The sequence below is a fragment of the Mirounga leonina genome, unplaced genomic scaffold (genome assembly GCF_011800145.1).
Source record: "Mirounga leonina isolate KUSES-001 unplaced genomic scaffold, KU_Mleo_1.0 Mir_201, whole genome shotgun sequence".
NCBI classification, from domain to species: domain Eukaryota; kingdom Metazoa; phylum Chordata; class Mammalia; order Carnivora; family Phocidae; genus Mirounga; species Mirounga leonina.
The window spans coordinates 32,234,071-32,261,525 of NW_023270504.1; the positions used below are offsets into that span (position 1 = coordinate 32,234,071).

The window sequence follows — 27,455 nt, forward strand, 5'->3', positions numbered from 1 at the left end:
CCCATCGCCTTTGCCCAATCATTTGGGCCTCATGAAAGCTTGCAGAAATAACCTGGAGACAAGCATGAAAGGAAAGTGCGCATGGAGCCGAGTGAGGCAGCACAGACAGAGATGGTCCAGCTGAATCCTGGTGCGCAAATGAATACGCATGAGCAAAAGCTGGCCAGCTGGGCACTGCCAGGATGAGCCCTGACTGATGCCCATAACAGCATCTGGGTCTGTCTGTCACACCAACAAGCCGGGATGACAGACCTGGGAGCCTGTATAGGCAGAGCCCAGTAACTCCTGTGGCTGTGAGGCTGCACGCATACTGGGGGATGGAGAGTGTCCAGGCAGGTAAGTGATGCAGTCATTTCCACCAATGGTGGAAGATCAGACTGCCTGAAAAAGTAAAATTTTGAATTCCTAGAGAGAGAATCCTGTTGCAAAATTCCTTCACTATGAAGAATTAAATTTAAAGCCAAGAAGTACAGACACACACTATTATATTTTGGAGGTCAATACAATTTCCATACATCAAGTTTGCTTAACGCAAGGAATATCTTTAAACTGATGAACGCTTCTCTGGAGCCACTCACTGGTCATGGACAGAGAGAACTTTTCATTAGCAGCATGTGAAGGAATCTTAAGTGTTATTACCAAACTGAGTCAACTCAATTTTCAGGAGACATAAGTAATTTCTACTTGAATGAACCTGATCATAGTGATCCAAAGGTCTTATAAAAGATTAAAACACAAACTAAAACTATCTCACTAAGCATATCAAACAATAAGAAACCCCATTAGGCCTTTTCCACAATATATCAGCTTTCAAATATAGCACATGACAAGGAGATACGTAAGGAAGATGGAGGAGTAGGAGGGCTCCCAAATACTAATCACTACAAGGCTACCATACCACTGGGTGCCCAGATCACTGTTGGCATAGTGATGTGGTCCCGAGTTAGAAAGGAGCCATAGTGGTAACATGGTCTGACCTAATTCCCAAAGCACTGGTGAAGTGTCTTCATGCCCAGGACTGCTCTCACCCCTGCTAGAACATCTGGAAAGGGCACTGCCCAGCAATAAGCTCCTCTAGCAAGGGATACTGGTCTATTGGAGCACCTGTACCTCCAAGCAAGCAGTTATTATGCAAGGACAAGCACACCAAACCCAACAGATCTGCAGTAGTGATGGGTCTGAGGGCAACCTGCAGGAAAGGGAGGTGGCCCCAGCTTTTTCTGCAACCAAGGTGCAGGGCTGGTCTTCAGAGAGGAGCTGTAAAGAGATCCTCTGTTTGCTAAAACACAAACATTCCAGAAACAATAGCCACAGGGGTGGGTAAATTTCAGAAATTCTCAATCTTATGTGCATGAAATGAACAAAACTGAATTAAGAAAAAATATTTTGCCAGTAAGTATAAATTTTCTTACCACTCCATGTTCAGGGCTCCCTGGCCAGTGAAGTCACTTATTACACTATGGTTTCCTGGATTTGTGTCAGCCTGCCCTAGAAATATGGTGACCTCTTGTAGCTAGACATTGTTTTAACACCTGGCACTTGCTTTATTATATAGTACTTACTCAATAAATGCATTCTAAAACCAAGTCCTAGTGTGTGACCTAAAACTTCTTTGTTCCCTGGCTTCCCGAGGGTGGTTGAGGTCCACGGGCTTCTTGGTGCTCCACCTAGCCCACTGAGGTGTACAGTAAATCCTGGGGGCTGATTCATGTTGCCGTTTCATGAATTTCTTTTCCCTGCCCAATACTGTCTTTTTCTTCCCCATTTTCTGTTCCTTTTGCTCCCTCAACATTTCACCTTACAATGAGGTGATTTAGAGTCATCCAGCCTCTGCAACTTACTGGGTTTATGGACCTTACCCTCTCTGGAACAGTTTTCCTATGATAAAATAGGAGTGACAGTACCTACCTGAAGACTAGATATGATGTGTGTATATTAAAGCATTTGGCACAGTATCTGGCCCATAGTAACACTCAGTGACAGCTATTATTACGTAACTGTCCACAGGACTCACTTGTCTAAAGATATTTAAAATGCCAAAGGCAGAAGGTTGAGTTTTTTCCCCCCTTCCTCGGCCAGTCTGGTTTTGAGAAAAATCTGTTTGGAAACAAACTGCCACATGTCCTTGTCACTAGTCACAATACTTCCCTTTTCCTTTTTCACAGGGAAATAAATGACCCTGACCAGTTATGACCAAACTGGGTAAAAGGTTCTGTTCCAAATATGGTTAGGACCCCAGACTAGTTTATTTAATTAAGTAAGAAAATGAAATTAAAAACATCCATAAAGTAGTTGAGCTAGGGCAATGAGAGGGTTTGCTCAAGTTCTAGGTCTTGGGAATCAGCAATCCATGCCAAGCAAAAAGGTAGAGGAGGGAAAGGAAAGGGTTCCTCATCTTTTCTGGGAGCAGCGCTATATCAATACTCTTTCTATATCCCATGGTCCAGCCCCTGGGTCCCTGAAAACTCTTTACACTGTCCTAGGTATCTCTTTTTGGAAACCCACCTTGACCCCTCTAAATGCTTCAGAATTACCTTCTCTGACTCTGCCCCAATTTTATTTTTTTTTTAAAGATTTTATTTATTTATTTCACAGAGACACAGCGAGAGAGGGAACACAAGCAGGCGGAGCAGGAGAGGGAGAAGCAGGCTTCCCACCGAGCAGGGAGCCCGATGCGGGGCTCGATCCCAGGACCCTGGGATCATGACCTGAGCTGAAGGCAGACGCTTAACGACTGAGCCACCCAGGCGCCCCTCTGCCCCAATTTTAAAGGAATATACCAGTTAACCCAAATGCATCTCTCCTATAGCATTTCAGATTGATAACTTAAAAGTAAAGAGAGGGTTAAATGTGAAAATGGAGGGGAGGTTGTAAGAGAGGAAAGGTGGCCTTCAGGATGGAGAAACTCTTTTAGGTGCAAGTCTACCCAAGTCAGCTGCCCTTAACTGGTTTGTGAGAGTACAAATCTGGAACCAAATGCCTAAGCCTGAAGTCCGTCTCCACCACTTTCTATGTGAGACACTCAGTAAGTCACTGCTCCCTGTGCCTTGGCTTCCCCATGTAGAAAGCAGGGATCCGAACAGCACCTACCCTCTAGGGCTACTGTGAGGACTGAATGAGTTCATCCATGCAGAGCCTGTATACAATCAATTGTCTCTAAATGTCTGAGGCCGCTACCAGTGCTAACATCATTATCATCATGATGCTACTTTCCCCACTTTTCCTTTTCCACTCACAAACCCAACAATTCTCAATCAAAGGCAGCTTTGGTGGTGGAGGTGGGTGAAACGAGGCGGAGAAGACAGGGAGGAGTGCAGTTGGGACCGTCAGAAGTCAGCGTTTTGTAGGCTGGGAGCAGTCTGTGCTGAAGGTTTGTTGTGGTAACCCAGAGGGGCTACAGAAGCTAGAAGTATTGCCTACTCTTGATCCTCCCTTTGGATGATTACTCTGCTCCTCCTCTCTTCTCAAGCTCCAACACTGACATAGGGAAGACCTTCCCAAACTGAGGCTTCCTCCATACTTTACTTAAATCAGCAACAGAAAAGAAGCAGGGCAGAAGAGAGGACAAGGCTGGGACCAAACGAAGTTTCACTTTGCCTTTTAGTTATTATTTAAAATAGTAAAGAAGTCAGTAAAAGCTACTAGTTAACCACTTGCTGTCTTTCTCCTTCTGGAGCTAACCAAACCAGATCCTTCATTGGATATACAATCAAACAGACCTCTGCAGACTTATCTAATGCAGAAAGACTCCTTTCCTGGCTTACATTCACACACCAAGACATGCTCGCTTCTCCCTTCTTGTGATAGATACTGAGCAGGCCCTGCAAGAGGGGTGCAGGGAGACCCAGTTGTTCTTACCACAGAACTTAATACTTAGCAGAAGCTCCTGCCCTTCTACCTTTCAGCAAGGTACAAAACAACAGTCCTACTTCTCCCTTCTGTAATCTGATTATCATCACTTTCTTTTTTTTTGTAAATTGTGGCAGTTTTCTCTGTGAAATTCTGACTCCACAATGACAAGTCAATGAATTGTAGGGTTTGGGGTGATAGTTTCCCTGTCCTCCCTCCCCAGTTTCTTGATGATAAACCTTCTTACCCAAAGATAGCTAAAGCCCAAACCATGAAAACAGCAAGTCATGTACAGCTGAGCCCATGAGGGTAGGGATGTTCTATCCACTGGTATATCCCAAGCATTACAGAGCCTGACACCCTCCACCATTCCACCCAACTCTACAGGATCAGAGCTGGATTCTGAAAAGTGGAACCGAAGATGGGGGAGGAGAGCATGGGAGGAAGGGGAAGTCCACAAAGAGTTTAGGTAAATTTCCAAACAATATCCCCATCGTTCCCATAACTTACTGTATTATTTGTAGAAGTTAAAGACTGAAAAGGAATCAGAATTTCAACTTTGCCATCTAAAGGAGAAACTGAGAGCCTTACTACACAGATTTTAGCCCAGTGCTGCTGTGTCTCCAGGTTTACAATTTCAACCCACAGCCTAAGTTTAAAAAGCCTGGGTGCTAAAGATATCCTCTGGGTTAGAAAATCACAAATTTCCTGTCCACAAACCACCTTGATTCTCTCTGTCCCTATTCTCACCTTCTGGTCTTATTAAATACTTCATACTCTCCAAATATACATGCTTTTTCAGCTCTGAATATTTTTTCTAAAGTAATGACCCTCCACCTGGCTAGAAGAATGCTTCTGGCTCGAGAAAAAGTCCAGGGTGTGAAAACTTTACATCAGTGAAAAATAAAGCCATAGTACAATCACAGCTCATAAGGCCCCAGGGAGGGACCAGCAACAGGAGTTAGGGACTGACATCTGCTCTTTAGTCACCACTAAAGCTTGGGAGTTAATAGCACACACTTCGAAATCTGACAACCCAGGTATGAATGCCAGTCCTGCTCTCACTCCTTCGACCTAGGGTCCCACCAAACCCTAGTTTCTTGTCTGTAAAACTGGATAGGAACCAGGTCCACGTTCCTAAAGATTCTTTGCAAGAGAAATACTCAAACCATGTTTTTCATATAATTCTGGAATTAACTGAAGTTATTTAATATACTATCAAAAAAGTTCAGAAATGTTTAAAACATGGAGCACAATAAGAATTCACTTCGGGCTAAAACAACCTGAGCCAAATTTCTGACCTGAGAGTACACTTAACAATCAAATACAGAATTTATAATATCCTCTTTAAGGCTCTTTACAGATATGCTCACGGGAGAAAGCAACCACAATAATGAATTGGCATCTGTGTGGCCAGGTAATGAGAGGGCAAAGCCTTCCTGCTGGCAGCAGCAGTGCAAAATAAGATCTCTTTCTCACTATAAAACCCAACTCATTCTCACCCTTGGGGTACAAGTCATCATCCTAAATGACTGTCTACATAGTAAACTGTCAGATGGGACCAAATACACAACGATGTTCTGATGTTTAAATGCCATTCTCTCCATCTACAACCCACTAAAAAAGAAAAAAGTAACAAGCCTTATTTTAAAAAGACACTTCACAATTCTCTGCATTAACGCACTTGAGGTTAACCTTAATTAATGTCTGTGTTAAACACCAACATTAAAAGAACGTAACTGTGATCAGCATGCATTCTTGGAGACGCTTTCCCTGAATTAAACCTTTGGAGAAAAACCAACCAAGACATAGGGCTAATCCATGCCCCCTAATGGGATGAGGCAGAGGCCTTGCCTGAGGAGCCTAACAAACAATTGTGATGACAAGTTTACCATCCAGGCCAGAACCTGCAAAGTCTATCACTACGTATGGCTTTCTGCTTAACACAAGGCGAGCCTCGGATGTGTGTAAGGGCTCCTCGAGGTGGTTTTTGAACTAGGAATTTACAGTGCACCACACAGACCTCCAGGCGCACTATCACCTTGTAAGGCATTTAGGCAAGGGGGGCTGGCTCGTAGGTAAGTGACGTATGGGGCTGCCATCATCTCACCTAGTCCAACACGACCCGAAGAAAATAAAAGCAGAAAGCACTTCATGGTTCTCGTGGCCACCTGCCCAGAGCGACCAACCCACACTCAGCCCCTGCTAGACTCCAGATGAAAGATATCAAGACAGGACCTACCTCCGGAGGCCGGCGCTCGCCTGGCCACGGTGCAACAGAGGAGCCCCATACCCCAGCTCGAGTGCAAAGCCAATGGCCCGGAGGCTGGGCTGGAAAGGCAGGGCAGTACGCACCCCATCCCTAGGCCTCCCGACCCCCGGCTAAGATAAGAGATCTTCGCCCCCGCCCCCAAAACTTCCCCAGAACACTCAGTCCCAGCCACTCTCCCTCCCACTCCCACAAGACGCTGGAAGCCTCCTCGCTCCTCTGGCTTCCCCCACTGCCAGCCTCCCCTGGAACTCCGGGGCACGCGCGGCCGCACTTGACCGAACATCCAACTCCTGGAGGTCAAGGACAAGGGCCGGGAGGGCTGGGGGAGCGCGAGGAGGGGCTTCCCCGTCCGCTCCGCCGCCCCGCTAGGGAAAGGGCTCGAAGGGGCCGCCAGAAGGAGGCGCCAAGCGACCACGGCGGGTCCCGAGCCCTCCGGGCTCCCCGCGGGGAGGTCTTCAGCCACAGGTCTGGTCGCGGCAGTCGCCGGCTCTAAAGCCGCCCCCAGGGGGCCCCGGAAACCCTGAGCTCAGGGCGCGGGTGGGATGCGGCCCCCACCCAACGGTTAGGGCCGGTCTAGGTCCCGAAGCCCGTCCTCACCTCCGCCTCATGCTGGTGTGTCCCCCGGTGCCGGCGTCCCCTGGCCGGCCTGGGCCGCCGAGCCCCGCTCCGGGGCCGCACCACTGCAGCCCCAGCGCGCCAGCCGCAGCTTCCGCGCGGGCAACAGCAGCGGCGGCTGAAGCAGCGGCGCGGCCGCCGGTGGCTGGGCGGGCACATGGGAGGGCGGGGGCTGCGGCCCTTCAGCCCTGACCATAGGACCCCAGCCTCGGGGGCGACAGATCTAAGTGCGCCTCTGAAACTGGCACGTGGTTCCCGTCCTCAGGGTTGCTGTTGCTACCTGCAGGCTCAGACTTTGCCAGAATCTCAAGGTTATATGCAAAAGGTAAAGAAATGGGCTGCCGCCACTCCCTTCCTCATCTCCACCCCCCCCCCCCGCACGGTCCATATGGTACATTCCTCAAAGCCCAGCTCAAGTGAGAAAGGGAGGAGTTGATTGGTTGGGAATCTTGGAAGGGCGCAAGGAACCACACAAAATGGCCAATGGAAAAACACGGTGGGCATATCAAACCTGCCAGATGGAGAGAAGAGAGGATGCGTTTAAAGGGAACTTGTTTGTTGCCCTCAGAAGCCGTCACAAAACAAAACCAGAATTTTCTTCCTCATTTTATCCAGCGGGAAACAAAGAGATTAGGGGCTTCTCAAATTTTGGGGTTAGAGAGCTAAACAAGATATGGAGAGAATTGAACCAGATATATATGTGTGACTTTGGATAAGTTACTATCTCTCGGCCTCAGTTTCCTCATCTAATCCAATGACAATATTGGACTAGAAGTGATCTCTGATGGTCCTTTTCATATTTTGTGATCCTACAATCCTTTGCGTGGGATTAGCAATATTTACATATATTCTTCAATTTTCGGCATTCTTCCCCATCTTAACGTTGGTTGAAAGTAGACTTTCTGACACCAAATTCTTTATACAGACAGTATAAACCCCATCTTTTGTAAAGACAAGTTCAATATTCTTTGTAATATCCTCTCTTAAAGCAAAGCATTCTTCTTATGTGTGGAGAACACCCCAGCTCTCTATTCCCCCCTACAAATATCTCATAATTTCTACTCTTCCAAGAGTCACCTTTTCTTCTTCCTTCTCTCTTCCTCCACAGTATCAAAGTTTCAATTCATGATTACTATATCTGTTGAACCTCCAGAATCCCTGCCTTTAGCAACAAAGCTCGCTGGACAGTCCTCATTAGAGTCGCTGAAGTACTATCTGAAGTATCTGGCATACCATTCACTATTCATGGCCAATTATGCTTTTAGACACACTACATGTCAAATTCAAGACTTTGAAAACATCCCTTGGGGGCCTAGTCTGCTCTATTTTAGAGCTTTATACCAGCAGCTAGGCCTATCTTTTGGCCATCAAACTTCAGACCAACTCCACCTTTATTTTTCAGAACTTTTCAACCTTCCATCATCTGCTTACCCTACATCCACTCAGCCTTCTTTCAAATTATATGAGGTGTTGGGGATACCTTTCTAATTGCTCCACTCCCACACACACACCCCAGTTCATCTTCCAACTATTATTCAGTGAGTTCTAGAAAGTCCAGTTTCTCCATGAAGTCTCCCCAGGTTGATTAACAGAAGCTGCTAACTTAGAGAGCTCCCATTTCTACTCAGTGCCATAACCCTGAGTTTCGGCCCCAATATGCCATTTTTATTAATATAGTTACCTCATTCATTTACAGCAGCATCAGCAGCTGTAAATGCTTACATTCATTAAATGCTTACTATGTGCTCAGTACTATTGGGAAGTGCTCTGCATGTATCATTTCATTTCACCATCACATGAACTCTATGAAGTACTATTATTATTCCTGTTTTATGGAGAGAAAGTGAGCCTTAGAGAAGCTGATTTGCCCATGTACACACAGTTGAGGTCTAACTGTGGTTTCTTTCTTCACAAACCCATAGTGCAATACTATCTCCTATTTCTTAAGAACCTACAGCATTCCATACAAAAGATAATATCATACACTTATATCATTTTTTACATGTCTATACCTATAATATCATTTCAGCCTCAAAATAACCATGTCAGGAAGGTTAGGAGCAGTTTGTTTGCAGTGAGGAAGAAAACTACAGCTCAGAAAGGCTGACCAGTTTAGTTATGGTAACAAGGCTGGTAAATAATGAAGTCTGGTTTTCCAAGTTGTCCATTTTTCCCACTGAAATCCCTGCTCCCTGAGTGAACACAGTCTTTTCACATATAACCAGTACAGAACAATTATAAGCAACAAGGGAACAAATAACTGCAAAACCCCCACCGTGGAATCCAGGGAGAATGGCACCAGCGCTGACAGTGCACAGAAAACAAGTCAAGGAGGGCTTCTACAAAGAGTGAGAAGCACTCTGCATTTCTTTCTACTGGCTTGTTGTTTATATTCTGTCTCTGAGATTATGCCTTTGACACACCTGGTAAATTCAATAGCAAAGGGCAACAAAAATTGCTTCCCCCCCCCACCACCACCACCTAAAGTACCTGGAGATAGAATCAGCCCCATGCCCCTGAGGAAGGGATTTCCATGCGCTGGTCTGCTGCTCACAGATTCAGGGAAGTTTCCTAGCTGCTATTCGGTCAAGTATCCTGCTCCGCTGACACTTGTAACACAGCCCTGAAAATATAAGCTGGGCTAATGATCTCATTCTTTTTAAACTGCAGAAATCCTCATAGGGGTGGACAGGCTGGCAAAATCATGTGGGAGCCAGCAAACTTTTAATGCCGATTAAGAAGCCTAAGCATGGTAATTCCGAAGCCAATACTTCTGACTCGCTCTTTGCCTGGCCCAGAACTAGTCAGTCCAGTTAATTTTCACTCCCACTGCTCTCCTGTCTTTTCTTATCCCCAGAGAGCTCGAAAATGCCTCTGTTTATCTAAGTGTTTAATTTATGCACTCTAACATCATAGTGGGCACCTACTATGAGCAAAGGACTGTCAGGTCGTGTGGGGTTATCCTGATGGATCACACACAAAGCCTGTACTCACTGAGTGGAGAGGGTGATAAACATCAGATCCACTTGGTGAGGGATGGATCAAACTGAACTCCTCAAAAAGTGTGTGACAGGGGTGACTGGGTGGCTCAGTTATTAAGCGTCTGCCTTTGTCTCAGGTCATGATCCCAGGGTCCTGGGATCGAGCCCCGCATCAGGCTCCCTGCTCAGCGGGAAGCCTGCTTCTCCCTCTCCCACTCCCTCTGCTTGTGTTCCCTCTCTTTCTGTCAAATAAATAAATAAAAGCTTAAAAAAAAAAAAAAAGTGTGTGACAGGATTCCATCCCCAGTCTAAGTGCAAGCTCATGTTGGAAAGCCTGTCCTCTAGAGTAGGAGGAAGAGCACTGGGCTGACTTCTGGGAGAGGGTAGGGTGGGGGAGATGGGCATATGTATTAGGGAGGAAGGTGGGAAAATGGAAGGTATCCAGAAATAACTGGACATGTACCAAACAATGGGGGAATAATATCAATCCATAATTTGGCCATTAAAAGAATTATGGTGTATTCTGTACCTGCATCCCAATGTTTATAGCAGCAATGTCCACAATAGCCAAACTATGGAAAGAGCCCAGATGTCCATCAGCAGATGAATGGATAAAGAAGATGTGGTATATATAGACAATGGAATATTATGCAGCCATCAAAAAATGAAATTTTGCCATTCGCAACAAAATGGATAGAACTAAAAGGTATGCTAAGCGAAATAAGTCAATCAGAAAAGGACAATTATCATATGATCTCATTGATATGTGGAATTTGAGAAACAAGGCAGAGGATCATAGGGGAAGAGAGGAAAAAATGAAACAAGATGAAACCAGAGAGGGAGACAAACCATAAGAGACTCTTAATCTCAGGAAACAAACTGACGGTTCCTGGAGTGGGAGGGATGGGGTGGGTGGGTGATGGACACTGGGGAGGGTATGTGCTATGGTGAGTGCTGTGAATTGTGTAAGACTGATGAATCACAGATCTGTACCCCTGAAACAAATAATACATTATATGTTGATAAAAATAATTTTTTAAAAATTAAAATAAATAAATCTTTTAAAAAAAGAAAAAATTTTTCTGATTTCAAAAGTAATACATGTTAATTGTTTAAAATTTTTTAATACAGAAAAGTATAAAAAATTAAAATTGCTCATTACCCTTAACAGCATATCACTGTTACTATTTTCATGTATTTTTCTTGTATTTTCTTTGTGTATGTGTGTATGTCTTTTTTGTATGTAACTTTTAAACACAATTTGATCAAACTGCTTTGCAGTCTACTTTCTAATAACAATAGACTAGAAATTTTCCCATGCCAATAAATTTATTCTAATACATGACTTTAAGTGGCTGCACTTTAAGTGGCTATACTTTAAGTTACTTAACCAAAATTTTCTTTTTAGTCATTAAGGTTATTTCCAATTTTCCATTATTATATGTAACTTCAAGGATTATCCATATATATAAATGTTTATATATGCTTATGATTATTTCCTAGTATTTCTAGAAATACAATTCCTGGTCCAAGGTCATGCACATTTTTAAATGTTTCATATATATTGTCAAGTTGTCTTTCAGGAAGTTTACACCAGTTACTTTCCCACCAGCAGGGTATGAAAGGGCTATTTCTCTGAACTCTCACCAATCCTGGGCATTACTCTTCTTTTGTAATCCTTGTCAATTTGGCAGATGAAAAACATCTCATTGTTTTAATTATTAGAGAGTATTTTTTATCTATCAAAGTGGTAAATAGGTATTTTTCCTTCCAAGTGCCCTGAAATCAAATAGCAAAATGAGTGTTTCCCTTTTCCTCCATTTAACTACCCTTCTCCCAAATCCCTGAAAAAAATGATAGAAAAATCAGAGTAGAATCTGCTCAAATGATCAGTGCCCAGACAAACTCAGGGTCATTTTACCTGAACCAATTTAAAAGGTAGTGGAACAGAAGGCTCAAAACAACACATAAATCTATACGTTATAACTTTGAAATGGGTAACAAGTCCATGCACAAAAATTTTTTCAGCTTTAAAAGGGTATCAGTCACCAGTTAGTACTCACTACTATTAAAATCCATTTGCGTTTCTTCAACAATACCCAATTCTGTGATGGGGACAAATCCAAGATGGGCCAAGCCGGCAGCCCATCCTCCAGTCTTGAGTGGCTCGCTGAGCCACTCAGCATGACTCTCAGCTCCTGCTTAGCCTTCTTGTCCCTTGGCTTTGCCTTTGTTTTGTGGTTGCCTCTATATGAAGTCCTTTTCTCCGGTCATCAACAGCCTTATTTCCCATGGAAGAATTTACCCCTGTCCCATTCTCAGTGTAGTTTGCCTGGAATTGATCACAACACTTCTCTGGACTTGAAATGGGATGCAGGTAGCTCTGGAAGCTGCGGGCAGCCCTCTGCGGCCATGAGGTAGACTTTGCCTCTGAGAGGAGCAAACCTGAAGGAGTGGAGTTGAGAAATGGAGAGAGGCAAAGCTGGATCTGGTCATGTCTGTGAGCCCTGAATCAAGTTTCATGGGAAGCCAGTTATATGAAACAATAAATACTCCCCACTTTTTAACTTAAATCAGATTTTGTCAGCTTTCTGTCACTGGCAAAGCAAAAAATGCTGGCTGAAACATTGGCTGTGGATGGAATCTGTGGTCCAAAAAGGAACTCAGTCCAAGCATTCCAAATATCACACCCATTACTACTACTAGTTCAGTTCATCATGACTCCTGGAGGTGTTCACCTTTAAGGTACCTCCAGGGAAATCCCAAGCTATGTGTAGGCTAAAGTCTCCTAGGATGCCTTGGACAGGCTCAGAATCCTCTCTTCGCTATCTATAGGATAAGAGAGTCAAGAGGGAAGAAGAGGATGGTTTGGTACAATTTTGATTCCTGGGCTACATGCATTGTCATATGGACCTATGAAGACATGAGGATATGAAAAGCTTGATGTCCTTGATCCTCTCCTCTTCTATACCAAAGACTGGTTTGAGACAACCCAGTGTTCTGGAGAAAAGGTAAGGAAATTGTGGATTGGGATGCTGGAAGATATCCTTGGTTCTGGGGTTTATCCCTAGGCTAACATTTCATAGTGAGGTTAAAAAAGGTTAGAAATCTTTTAACTAATTAAATCTGTCTAACATTCTCGATTTGCAAGTTTCACCATGCCGGAAAAAGCTTAAATGCAACTTGAAAAAATTGCAAATCTATTTTTGCATCAATTTTCCATAATACAATATCAAAAAATTAAGTGTTTGCCCAACTCATTGGTATGTACATTCTACAGTCAGAAATTCTAAGTATAAGCAAACTAAAGCCAACATAATCTATAGAAGAAATCTCTAATCACCGAAGTTGCTGCAAAATAACATCTATGATTACCACATTGTAATCATCATCAAAATAGAGTTTCCTAGAGTCCTAATGTGAGAAGACTCTTCCCTAATCCAACTCAGACCAAGTTCTCAAAAGTCTCTAGAAACACAGCAAATATTGCTAACAGGATTTTTCTGGACTTATTTCTTTCTTTCTTTTTTTTTTTTTTAAGATTTTATTTATTTATTTGAGAGAGAGAGACAGAGAGAGAGCACATGAGAGGCGGGAGGGTCAGAGGGAGAGGCAGACTCCCCGCTGAGCAGGGAGCCCGATGCGGGACTCGATCCCGGGACTCCAGGATCATGACCTGAGCCGAAGGCAGTTGCTTAACCAACTGAGCCACCCAGGCGCCCCAGACTTATTTCTTCATATGCAGCCACATCTAAGAAAAATTTACCAAAAATCTAAATATATATACACACACACACACACATACACAGATATGTATACACACACACACACGGACATATATATATACACGGATATATATATATATATCTGTCCTGCAAGACTTTTTTTTGAACACAGGCCTTAGTTTATGTGCCCACTATCAGACAGGACTAAATGTTACATATCTACAGAACTAAAACAAATTCACCCTTGTGATTGGTTCCTTTCGTAGTGAGGAGGAAAAGAAGGTGCCTTTACAATTCTACCTTCCTCTACTGCTCACATTGCCCTTAAAAATAAAAACATCAGTTACAATATTCCATAAGATAAAGGTCAAGTTCAGTCCAACTGGGTTATATTTGAATATGACTTATTTTACACAGCTCTTTTCAATTTGTGAAAGAGAAAAGAACAGAGAAAAAGGAAGTGAGAAAAAGAGAGAAGAGGGGAGATACCATATGATACTGCTCATTTAGGAAGTGGAATAATGATAGAAGATGCCCTGAGAAAGTCTCAGAATGGAACCAACAAACTTGAAACTGCTGGTATACAAACTGGTATTTTTAGATTTAAGAGAACACATCCAAACTGGATCAGCCTTTTACAGAGAAGGAAAAGATGTCAAACCTTCCTTTGTCCAGTGCCTGCTGAAGGCATATACAGGATCCCAAGTCCTCTTTGCTCCCACTTGAGATCATTGAAGTTCTGTATGATTGAAGCCTCTGATTCTTTTTCATTCAGTCATCATGGGTGCCTGTTATGGGCAAAGTACTTGTTGGTGCTGAGAGCATTCTGAGATCAAGTAGACATAGGGTCTGACCTCAAGTTGCCGACAAAAGAGCAGGAAAAGTGAAAGATAGAAAAGGGTCTTGGTGGAAAGTGCTATCTTGTGATACTGCGAAGGTTTCCATCTAAGAGATCAGGGAAAGTCTTAGGGAGGCAGGGTTATTTGAGTGGTCTCTCAAAAGAGAGGAATAGAAAAAGGCATTCCAAGAGGTGAGGCTCCTTTCCCCCTTTTGCCAGCGCCTACATGATGAGAAGAAGCAGAGACACTGCCCCCGCCCCCAGCCTTTGCCAGAGCTTTTCAGAAGCACCTCACTGCCTATGGGGCGGCGGGGGGGGGGGGGGGGCGGTAGATTGAAGGGTTAAAAAGAAAGGAAATTTGAAAGGATAAATATTAACATGTTAACATCTAGGTGAAGAGAGGGATGGGTAGGGTATGAGCTTCTTTTTGCTTATTTGTGCTTTTTCATTTTGGGAAAGAATGGACTATGGAACATACTTTTGTAATGAAAAAATAAAAACAATTTAAAAACAACAGCCCCACCACCACCAAAAAAAAGAGAAAAGGAATGAGAAGAGCATCCACATGTTTTTGACTTTACATGGTCTTTGAGTCCTCTGGCCAATTCCATGATCACCCGTCTTCAGTACTGCCAATGTTTCATCCTGCTTGGAAACCCAGCCTATTTGCAGCATGCAAATAGAGCTGCAGCATGCCTCAGAGAGTATATCATGGCAAAATCATTGGCTTCAGCAAAATATAATCTCTAAGACAGTTTAGGCCCCTTGGGCCAGATAGCCCTAACCTTATCTAGAAGAGAAGTTACTTTCATTTTCTGCAAATCTTGAATTCCTGACAGTGAAAGCCCTAAGGAAGGAGTGGGGACAGAAGATGGCTGAGGGTCACCACTATCGACTTCACCTCCTGCCTGCCTACTGGGAAGCCTCATTAAAAATTTGGGAGGAGGAAAGTGGGTGCAAGCTGAGTTGAGACTAGGTAATGGCAGGTAGTCTGAAAGCTCTATTATATAAGCTTGAGCCTGGCTACTGGTGTGTCACTAACGTGTGCCACACAGTGACACCCTCAGCTCTCATGGCTGCCCGGTAGGACCAGCAGTGGCCAGAGCCTCCCATGCAGCCTCCTCCCGCAGGAGCGCCTTGCCAGTTCACCCCAGGGTACTGGTCAGACACCATCTTCTACATGTAGCATAACATAGCACACATACAGAGAACACTGAGGTAGGATTCCGAGATGTACTGTTACACCGCAATTTGCTGATCTGGAACTGCTGTCTTACAGAAAGTGATGTGGGAACACCAGCAGCAAGCATTCACAGAGAGCTGTTCGTTTGTGCCGGGCCTTGGGATGCTCGATGTATCAGTTCGGTGGTGGATATCACCGACTTGTGCCTGCTCAGCACCCAGGCCCTCTCGCCGGGGAACAGCATCTACACCTTCTGTGGGGACCGGCTTTCCCAGCTGCATGCAGTCCTGTGGGCATGTCAGCCAAGGCATCTTGTTCTCCACCTGTGAGGCAGACAGCATCTGGCCCAGCCAAGGCCAGGCTGACTTCTCTTCCTAGAATTTCAGTGTTAAACAGAAAGACACAAGAACTGAAAATAACCTAAGATGATACATCCTGTTGTGAATATCCTGAAGAAGGAAACTGGTTCTCTCTCTACTCTCTAGATCCCCTTAGCTGCCCTGGTCCTCCTCCTGTACAAGATTTGGTAATATACTTTTCATTCAATTATATTAGCTAATTCATCTTCTTCCAATAAATTTCTTCCACTGTTCCCCAAAGTTAGCTCTAAAGTCTATCTCTGTTGTTTGCAACAATAAAAAAACCCCAAAGGTATGAGCTAACCTTCTTAAGAAACTCATTTTGTGTCAATATTATACCTATTTTAATATAAGGTAATTGAACTTCAGAGATGTTAAAAAACTTGCCCAAGGTCACACAGCTAATGAGTGCCACCCATACTCAGAATCTTAACCCATGTCTGTCTGACATGGAGACATAAGAGTGTAGGTTTTGTTATGAGAGAGCAAAATGAGCTCAAATCCCCACTTTTCTGCATAAAACCCTGGTTATATTAATGTCTCTGAATTGCAACAATTCCCTCTAAATTAGAAAAATGGGAAAAAATAATGCTCATTTCACAGAGTTGCTGAGGGTTGATGGAAATAATGTACATGAAAGCAGTGGCCTGGAGTATGTGCTTAACACATACTAATGTTCTTTCCCTAAAAATGAAAATTATTATCTCTGTAGAGTTAATTCAACAAGTTGATTCCTTGTTTAGTCCAAAGATTATTGCTTCTGATTTGACTCAAGTACAATCTCTGTCTCCCTCCCTCTTTCCCTTTCACACACACAGAGTTTTGTTTATGGAGGTTTCCCTCATATCTCTATCCTCCACCTGTGTCCTGATGTCCTGTCTGTGGAAGGCTTATCAGAAAATGCAGACACCCTTAGGAAAAAGAGCAGAAGGGGTACATAAATATGCATGCAATCTAAATTTTCCACCCAACCTGCCTTTGGAAAAGGAAGAGACAAAAATTTTCATTCCCCTTAAGGATGATGGAAATGAGGCACAGAGACACTAAATGTCTATCTTCAGGTTACACAGCAAACCAAAGTTTAAGGTGGGGATGCAGAAATGATACACTAGGCCATTTGGTCTGAAAATGCTAGAGCCTAGAAGAGAAAGAGCAGGCTTGTTTTCTTTCTTTCTTCCTTTCTTTTTTTAAACATTTTATTTATTTGACAGAGAGAGCGAGAGAGCACAAGCAGGGGGAATAGCAGAGGGAGAGGGAGAAGCAGGCCCCCCAGGGCTCAATCCCAGGACTCTGGGATCATGACCCAAGCCGAAGGCAGATGCTTAACCATCTGAGCCACCCAGCCGCCCCTTTCTTTTTTTTTTTTTAAGATTTTATTTATTTATTTGAAAGAGCGCGAAAGCTTGAGCAGGAGGAGGGGCAGAGGGAGAAGCAGACTCCCTGCTTGGAGCCCAATGCTGGACTTGATGTGGGACTCCATCCCAGGACCCCGGGATCACAACCCGAGCCAAAGGCAGACGCTTAACTGACTGAACCACCCAGGCGCCCCGAAAGAGCAGGTTTTCTAAGTTGTTGGTTTTCTTTTTGCCCCCACTCTCCTTCCCACCTCAAATAAAACAGCTTCATCATTTAAACATCTACATTAGGCAAATTTCTAAGAAAATTTCTCCAGAACTCTGTCCGTGCCACACCTTGTCTTTCTCTTCAGAGCTGTAACCTGCTTAAAATCAGCTTATAATTCTTTTTAATTTTTTTTAAGTAATCTCTACACCCAACGTGGGGCTCAAACTCACAACCCCAAGATCAAGACTTGCATGCTCTACCAACTGAACCAGCCAAACACTCCTTAAAGTGATCTTATAATTATTTTAATGGGGGGCGGGGGAGTCCCAAAGATGTGTTCCCTATGCTAGAAAAATTAAAGTCCTCTTACGATATACAGGTAAGGAGAAAGTGTTATTTGTACTAAGATTTCTGATGCTTCTTCAGAGATATATTCAGGTTTTTCTAGGATTGAGATTGTGAAAAACAACTAAAAGACCTAATTAGCCAGTTAGTTAACAGATATTTACAAACTGCTTGCCATAAGGAAGGAATTTACCAAAACTGACATTAGCTAATAACAAGAATGAACAAAAATCCATACAGCTTGAACTTATTCAATATAATTATGACTCTCATGATTTCTCTGGTTTCTAGGGCCAAGAAAACAACATTCTACATTGTAATATGATAATCTCTGGGATTTCTTTTCTTCCCCACATTCATTTCTTTCAATCTTGAAGGTATTGAGAGTTCTTTATTATTGACATGGCAATATATAAGAGCAAATGAATTTTTATTTTATTTTTTTTTAAAGATTTTTTTTTAAATTTATTTATTTGAGACAGAGAGAATGAGAGAGAGAGAGCACATGAGAGGGGGGAGGGTCAGAGGCAGAAGCAGGCTCCCTGCCGAGCAGGGAGCCCGATATGCGGGACTTGATCCAGGGACTCCAGGATCATGACCTGAGCCGAAGGCAGTCGCTTAACCAACTGAGCCACCCAGGCGCCCGAGTAAATGAATTTTTAAAACTTAAAAATCATTTATAATACATCACTTTAGCACAACAACTGCATGTGAGGATTTTTGTCTTCCAGGTACACACAGATTATTTAAAGTTACAAACATGGTATGCTTGCTATTTTATATTTTGTTGTCCATTTAATCATAAATATTTTCCATGTTTCTACTTGTCTCTGGATTTAAGCTTTTGTTATGAATGTAAAATATTCCATTGTGTGAAATACCACAAATTTTTTCACTATTCCTCCAATGTTGGGCATTTCAGCTATTTCTATTTTTTTCTATTATAGGTAACATACTAGAGGATATCTTTCATGCATTTGGAAATTTTTAAATCTTTATTAAAAAACTGTATTGAGAAAAATTCCAGGATACAGTACTTTTAGGACTTTTCCTATATACTATCATCTTGCATTCCCTCCAAATTTTACCAATTTACACTGCAGCCCACAATAAGCAATGCAATTTTATTGCCCCCTCAACAGCATTGTTTTTTTTTTTTAAGATTATTTATTTATTTATTTGAGAGTGAGCGAGCGAGCGAGAGAGGGGACATGAGTGGGGAGGAGGAGCAGAGGGAGAGGGAGAAGCAGACTCCCAGCTGAGCTGGGAGCCCAGCGTGGCGCTTAATCCAGGGACTCCAGGATCATGACCTGAGCTGAAGGCAGACCTTTAACTGACTGAGCCATCCAGGTGCCCCAGTTTTTAAATTTTGTTAATCATTAGCAAAAAGTAAAACAGTATCACTGTTTTAAACAGTTAAAATGTTAAAAAAAAAAAAGTTAAAAAAGTTAAAATGTTAAAAAAATTTAAACACTGTTAAAACAGTGTTATAATTTGCACTTCTGATAGCTGTCAAAATAAATACATACCTATGTGTTTGTTTGCTCATTTACTTCCTCAGGTGAATGAATTTCTTTTTATGGACCCTGAATTTACCCATGGAGTTTTTTTCCCGCCAGTCAGGTTTATGGAGATATAATTTACATATTAAAAATTTACTCTTTTTAGTGGATAGTTCTGGCTTTTAACAAATATATGCCATTATAAAACAGCTCTATTATCCCCAAACTCTCCTTGTTCCCCTTTGTAGTCAACTTCTCCCCCACATCTCCATTTCCTGGCAATTGCTAACCTTATTTTTTTTCTTTTCCAGAATGTCATGTAAATGGAATCATACAGTATATAGCTATGCATGGAATTCTAATGTGTTTTTTTTTTTTTTTAACTCCGAAGGGTTTGTTTTGTAGTATTCAAAATACTTTATTAAAGGTTTTGTTCAGGGGCGCCTGGGTGGCTCAGATGGTTAAGCGTCTGCCTTCGGCTCAGGTCATGATCTCAGGGTCCTGGGATCGAGTTCCGCATCGGGCTCCCTGCTCCTTGGGAGCCTGCTTCTCCCTCTGCCTCTCTCTCTCTCTGTCTCTCTGTCTCTCATGAATGAATAAATAAAATCTTAAAAAAAAAAAGGTTTTGTTCAATCTCAAAAGAGCAGTTCAGCGTAGGAAGAACAGAAATTGTGACTCTCACTCACTTTCTTGTATTGAAACACCTGGGATAAAAAGGCCTTCTAGAAATAAGCCTTCAAATAGCCCAAGTCAATGCTTAACTCTACTTCTCCCTTTTCAACACCCCATCTCTCTCCTTTTCTGAAATGAATTCTTTGTTTAAAGGACATGAACTTTTTTTTTTAAAGATTTTATTTATTTTTCAGCAGAGAGAGAGACAGCAAGAGAGGGAACACAACAAGCAGGGGCAGTGGGAGAGGGAGAAGCAGGCTTCCCGCGGAGCAGGGAGCCCATGCGGGGCTCGATCCCAGGACGCTGGGATCATGACCTGAGCCGAAGGCAAATGCTTAATGACTGAGCCCCCCAGGCGCCCAAAGGACATGAACTTTTAATCTGTATTATATAATGCAAATATTTCCCCCACTCTATTCATTTTTCATGTGTCAGAAATTTTAAATTTGAATTTTAATTAACAGTCCCCCCATGGATTCTTTATTGATTCAAAGTAATCCACAGATATAAAATGTAGTGAATTCTATTTTTTTGTTAGCTTTCCTAGAATTCAACTTTTTAATATTTAATTTTGATTCGACTTTAGTTTTTGCCAGTGTTTGCAATAAGGCAAAGACTTTAAAACTTTCTTGATTGTGACCCACGGTAAGAAATGTATTTTGCATCATGACTCAGTGCACACAAGTATACAGAGATAAAACTGAAACACAAGTTTTAAGGAACAAAGCTTCCCCTCACTGCAGAGGCCCCACTCTGATATTTTCTATTCTATTTAGTTTTCTTCTTAAAATGCTGGTCATGACCCACCAAACTGATTTCATGACCCATGGATGAGCCTGAAAAAATATAAAATAGGATTTTATTAATGCATCACAATCCTGTTAAGTATTCCCACTCTGAGCTTGGATGACACCTGAAGATGAACGGATATAAATGAAGTAAGTCGGGTCAATTGGACATTTTCTTCCAGGGCCTGTGAAGTAAACTGCCTCTTTTCGGAGACTAGATATTGGTGGTCATGGCGGGGAGGGGCAGAGAGAGATGAGACATGGTTTTGCTCTTGAACACTGTAACCATCTAGTGGACTGGGAGCCTTCACAGGGTTGGCCTGGCCTGCCCTGTGAGGTGGATCAGCTCTGAGGTGGCCTGTCGGGAGAGGGCCTTTGGGTTTGAGGTAGCAGAAGCCGCTGGGAGCCATCCTTCACGTGGAATTAGAAGAAAGCAGCTCCAGTTCAGCTGAGGGCGCTAAGAGCAGGCAAGGTGAAGCATGCCTATGGCCTGATTTTCCAAGTGAATGCTGGGGAAAGCCTGGGGGAGGCCCATGGCGGGTAAGTGAAGGCACTGTCTCAGGGGGCCTGGTGGGCTCCAGAAGGAGACAAAATAGTGTTTTGTGTGCGGCTATGCACAGACTAGGAAAACAATGACTAAAGGGCAGGGTGGAGGTTGTTACAACTGTCTTGGATTGCTGGGAGAGAGGTACCAAGGAAGGACTTGTCTAGGTCAGAGCCTGAGAATGCAGGAATACGAATAATCCCATGTAGCAGTGTGGGGAAGTTGTGGTCGTTCTATGGTCAGGAAATACCTCCTGGTTACTCCCTCAGTGGCCCTGGCACATAAGGCTTTTGATCCACATCGGGTAGCCTGTATGATCTTTAAACAGAACCCGAATTCTCTTGCCTTTTTATTTGGTGAATGACTGAGGCTTGCTGAGGGTTTCAGAAGATACAATGCTTTCATACCTGTTCCTCAAGGAGGGCGTACCCATTTCTCTAGCCAAAATTAAAGCCCGAGCAAAAGACAGCTGGGACGGGTGAATTTCTTACTCCAGGCTGGTAGATGATACTGAATAATGTATTTAAAAATTCGAACTTCTCATGCCCAGAGTTTTGAGGCCTTACCTCATCATCTTGAGGACCTTAGGTATTGCTGTGTAGTTTCTGCCTCCCACCTGCTTCACAGCACTCATGAATGAATATTCACGAGATAACATTACAGTGTGAGCACTGGAAGAACCTCCCACAAGGTGTGCCCTCCAGTCTGCAAGAGTGCTTGTAGGGACGAGCTTACCCTGGTGCCTGAATTGTCAGGGAACCTAAGATTTAGGATTCCCCTCAAGCTTAGAAGGAGTTCAAGCCATTTGGAAGGGTTTTCAGCCTGAGAAGGATAACACTTTATAATTCTTAGGTGATCTTATCGTTGCTTGTCCCTTCTTTAGAGTGACCACTGCATTCTTAACCCCTCCTCTTTTTCTACGTCCATTCTCCTTGCAGTGGGTGGAAGATTTACACATGTGACCCTGGTTAGTACCAACAGACGTTTATAAATCTACAGCGAGCCCTGGCTTTCACCCTACAGACTTGTAAAGGCACACGTCTCTTTTCCCCCTTGCCCTGGAATATAAATCAGAACATCTCATTTAGGGGCACCTGGGTGGCTCAGTCATTAGGCATCTGCCTTCAGCTCAGGTCATGATCCCAGGGTCCTGGGATCGAGCCCCACGTTGGGCTCCCTGCTCAGCAGGAAGCCTGCTTCTCCCTCTCCCACTCGCCCTGCTTGTGTTCCCTCTCTCTCTGTCGATGAATAAATAAAATCTAAAAAAAAAAAAAATCTCATTTAGTGAGAGAACCTATTTTGAGAGAGATGCTTGCTCCCTCCCTCCTCTGAAACATCACCTTCATCCTGAGCCTCTGAGCAGCTGGATCCCTGCCGTCTGTCTTAGCTAGTAGCTTCTAGGCATTCACAACAGTTATTTACCTTGCCTTACAGCAGTAGCTTATTTGAGAGGCTTAGTTTAATTATCAAGGTCAACTGGAAAAATGTCATCCTAATATCGACTGGAATGGTGGATTGCAAACTTAGTTCATTAGGATCACCTGGGAGCCTTTAAAAAACACTGCTTAGGCTGTGTCCCAGACCAATTAAGTCAGAGTCTCTGGGGATGGAACCCAGGCATCAGTATTTTTTAAAAGTTCCCCAGGTGTTCCAACATGCAGCCAGGGCTGAGAACCACTGAATAGTACTGCAGAGACCCAACAGTTCAGCCTTCTGTTTATCTTTTAACAAGATTTCACCTTTCCCTTGAAAGGAATCTTAATAACAATGAAAATTCTAAGTAGTTGATCACAGTGCAAGACCAATAAGAAAGCTTTTTTTGGAGGTGGGGGGTGTTGGAGAGGAATAAGGATTGTCTGGCAAGGAAAGGACTTAGTAGAAAGTATTTTCCCATGGAATCGTAATCATTCGATTCTAAAACAAGATGCAGTCCCCTAGAAGCCATCTGCCGCTTCCCTTTGCTTCCAGGAAGGAATGAACTTGACCATCCTTTTGTTAAAAATCTCCAAGAGAAGGAGTGTGCTGCATCCCCCGCAGCTTCCCAGTACATGCGTGTGTGTGCGCCTATTTCGCCTTTGGGCTGTGCAGGCAAGCGCTAGCGCCCTCTACTGGAATGAAGTGGATTTCTCTCCTCGAGTAACAATTGATTCTTCTGGCTGAGGTAATGGATTCATTTCCTTGAGCTCACCAGAAAGGACGTGGCTTCGACAAGGACTTCCTGGCATTCCTTTGACATCTGGCATGCCACTGGTTTGCCTGGGGACCTTATTTCTTTGATTGTAGGATAGGAACGCAAAGCAAATGGGATGAAGGTGCTGGGAAACTGAGCCCTACTGCTTCTCTGATAGGCTTTGGAGTGTTTATTTGTGATGCTTGGTATCCGCACCAGTGGGGTGTTGTGTGGTAATGGAGACACAGACTGGAGTGTAACTCCCACTGGTTAAGGGAGTAGTGCATTTAAAGAGAGCAGAAATAATAATTCCAAGAAATCCAAAGATGTCAGAAGGGAAAATACTTCCCAATCACAAGCAATTTAAAGATGTGATTTTTTTTTTTTAAGGCAGTAATCAAGACATATAACCTTGTCATTTGGGAGATTTTCCCCCCAAAGGAAGACTTGATGGTACTCACCGATTAGGGCTTCAAAGGGCATCTCCTCAATACATAATAAGTGCTGGCTCTCCATGGTCCTCAGCATACAGGTGCGGCTGCTATGGCTGCACACATCTTTAGTGCTGCACACTCCCCCTTCCCGCTGGACCCCCACCGGAGGCTAGCATGGGGAGGCTCCACGGTACATCCCTTTCTCCCCCTTGTCCCTTCTCTGCAATTCTCTCCCGGGGTCCAGGGATTCACAGTCGAGGCAACAAGGAAGGAATGAGATCCTGGGTGTCTGCCTCTTGTTTCTTGTCCTCACTGCTGCATCTCAGCTGGGGTTGGAGAAGTCAGTGCAGCAGAGCTGGATGCTGGCTCGTCACGGTTGCTATGGTGACCAGGAGCAGGCGACTTGACAGTGGCTGGGGAAGGCAGTAGAGAAAAGGTAACAGATGAGTAATGACGTCATAGACTCTCCTGGGATCTGTTGACCACAAGAGAGCTAAGAGAAGTGGAGTTCCTGAATGGTACTATCCAGAATGTCTGTTTTTTAGCTTCAAACCAAAACCAAAACCAAAACCAAACCCTCCTTTCTCCTTCGGGATTCTTCCCCCATCCCCCGCTGCCCATCCTTATCTCAACACACACACACACACACACACACTAGCATTTTAAGGCTTGGGAATTCCAGTGGTGTTTTAAGGCCCCTAGCCCTAGGGAATCCTGCTAAATGGAGATTAGTGCATGACTCCCTAGGGGAAGGGTGCAGTTGCAAGAGCCCTGTTAAGGGCTCAGGACCTACACCCTTCTCCTTACTCTGAGAAGGGCTCCTGCTGCTGGAGTTTAAATAATCTTATTTCACACTTCCAAACAACGTCCCCTGGATTGTCATGGCCCATGGAACTTGAAAGAAACCTGCCAAGCACTAAAAGATGGAAGACAGGATAGATTTGAATAAATTCCTATCAGCATTTGCTTATTACAATTATAGCATTATAATCAGAGCAGAAAGAAGCATTGGAGATTATTTTGTCTTCAAGGATCATTGGCTTCAGTATGATAACCATCTCAGCTATGTAGTCAAAAGCTGATTGACTCCAGGCAGCACTCTCAGAAGAGGGCTGACCCTTGCCTGATGACTTGGAGAAGGGGCTCTTGTTTGTTCCTAGGGGTATCCCTTAATCATGTCATTGTCTACATCATTAATTAGTGTTCCCCTCCTTTCCACAGCCATTAATACGAGGATAAGGGTTGTAGTGCAGAGGTGGTACCCACTTGACATCCTGAGTCCCTTCTTCACCACACAACTCTGCATCAATGTCTCTTCCACCTACAGATCTGCAGGTGTTTTGCTCTACTTCCAGAGTAAGGGAGGGAATACATTTTTAGTGAGTTCAGACAATGTTCCTGGGCTTTTCGTGGGTTATTTCATTTAATCCTCCTGTCAATCTGTGAGATTTTACATCACTTTTATAAATTAAGAACGTAAGAGCACACAAAATAAGTTACTTGCTTGTATAAGGCTATTCATCTAGACAAGTGGTAAAACTGGAATTGCCACCCAGTTCTGTGTGACATGATAGTGGAAGGCATGAGGCCGTCTGGGTTTGGCCCAAGTGGATATTAGGAAAAACTTTCTGGGAGGTCCAGAATCACTGATAATTTCTCCTACTTCTCATTTACTGCTTTTATCTATTTCCATTGTTTTTAAAAAGAAATAAGGTGTTTATTTTAGAAAATTTGAGGGGTGCTTGGGTAGTACAGTCGGTTGAGTATCCGACTTTTGGTTTTGGCTCAGGTTGTGATCTCAGCGTTCTGAGATCGAGCCCTGCATTGGGCTCCAAGCCAGCACTGAGTCTGCTTGAGATTCTCTCTTCCTCTCCCTCTGTCCCTCCTGCTCATGCTCTCTCTCTCTCTCTAAAATAAATAAATAAATCTTAAAAAAAGAAAGAAAACTTGAAAAATATAGAAACATAAAGAAATAAAAATCACCCATAATCCTATCACCCAAAGAAAATTATGATTAATATTCCTATTTTCTTCCAGTCCTTTTTTTTTTAAAGATTTTATTTATTTATTTGACAGAGAGAGAGACAGTGAGAGAGGGAACACAAGCAGGGGGAGTGGGAGAGGGAGAAGCAGGCTTCCCGCGGAGCAGGGAGCCCAATGCGGGGCTTGATCCCAGGACCTTGGGATCATGACCTGAGCCGAAGGCAGATGCTTAACGACTGAGCCACCCAGGCACCCTCTTCCAGTCCTTTTTAAATAAAGATTTTATTTATTTATTTATTTATTTGAGAAAGAGAGAATGAGATGGGAGAGGGTCAGAGGGAGAAGCAGACTCCCCGCTGAGCAGGAAGCCCAACATGGGACTTGATCCTGGGACTCCAGGATCATGACCTGAGCCAAAGGCAGACGCTTAACAGACTGAGCCCCCCGGCGCCCTCTTCCAGTCTATTCCCTTCTTGTCATTAAACCAAGACTTCCATAGACTGAATGTTTGTGTCACTGCCAAATTCATATGTTGAAATCTAATCTCCAAATGATGGTATTTGGAAGGGGAGCCTTTGGGAAGTGATTAGGTCATGGAGGCTGTGTCCTCATGAATGGGAACAGTGCCCTTGTAAAAGAGACTTCAGAGAGCTCTCTGGCCCTTCTGCTATGTAAGGATTCAGGGAGAAGACTGTTTACTGTCTATGAATCTTCACCAGATGTGGAATCTGATGATCCTTGGTGATCTTGGACTTCTCCACCTGTGAGAAACTGTGAGAAATGGATTTCTGTTGTTAATAAGCCACCCGTCTATGTTATTCTGTTGTTGCAGCCTGAATGAACTAAGACAAAGATCATATATGTATAATTGTATCCTGCTTTTCATTGAAAATAACCTTGTGAGGGCGCCTGGGTGGCTCAGTTGGTTGGGCAACTGCCTTCGCTCAGGTCATGATCCTGGAGTCCCAGGATCGAGTCCCATGTCCGGCTCCCTGCTCGGCAGGGAGTCTGCTTCTCTTTCTGACCCTCCCCCCTCTCATGCTCTCTCTCTCTCATTCTCTCTCTCAAATAAATAAATAAAATCTTTAAAAAAAAAAAAGAAAATAACCTTGTGAAAATTTTACCCTCCATTACAGTTCTTTAAAAACATTACTTTAAATGCTACACAGTATTTCAGCATATGAATGTATCATAATTTCTTATTGAATATTTGAGTTGTTTTCCATTTTTATTGATTTCATATAACTGTAATAAAAATTTTTTCTACATAAATCTTGCCCATGTTTGTGAATATTTCATCTGTAATTAAGTCTTAGAAGTGAAATACTGGATTAAAGGTATGAAGTTTTGCTTTTAATTAGGACTTCATTTTTTTTTAAAGATTTTATTTTTTTTAAGTCGTCTCTAGGGGCACCTGGGTGGCTCAGTCAGTTAAGGCATTTGCCTTCAGTTTAGGTCATGATCCTGGGTCCTGGGATTAAGCCCTGCCTTGGGCTCTTTGCTCAGCAGGGGGCCTGCTTCTTCCCCTCCCTCTGCCCTTCCCCCCTTCTTGTGCTTGCTCTCTCTCATGCTCTCTCTCTCAAATAAATTTTAAAAAATTAATAAAGTCATCTCTATACCCAATGCAGGACT

At 43.4% G+C, this 27,455-nt stretch overlaps 1 protein-coding gene across 1 annotated transcript in view; it reads right to left on the reverse strand.

Moving 5' to 3' along the window:
• The window catches only part of MICAL3 (microtubule associated monooxygenase, calponin and LIM domain containing 3), a 278,800-nt gene that overhangs the window by 198,876 nt on the left and 52,469 nt on the right, over positions 1–27,455 (reverse strand). The window contains exons 2-3 of the mRNA XM_035028591.1: positions 23,868–24,253; positions 14,104–14,230 (exon numbers count right to left, since the gene is read on the reverse strand). The gene's annotated coding sequence lies outside the window, so the exon portion shown is untranslated. The remainder of the gene's footprint in view (positions 1–14,103; positions 14,231–23,867; positions 24,254–27,455) is intronic.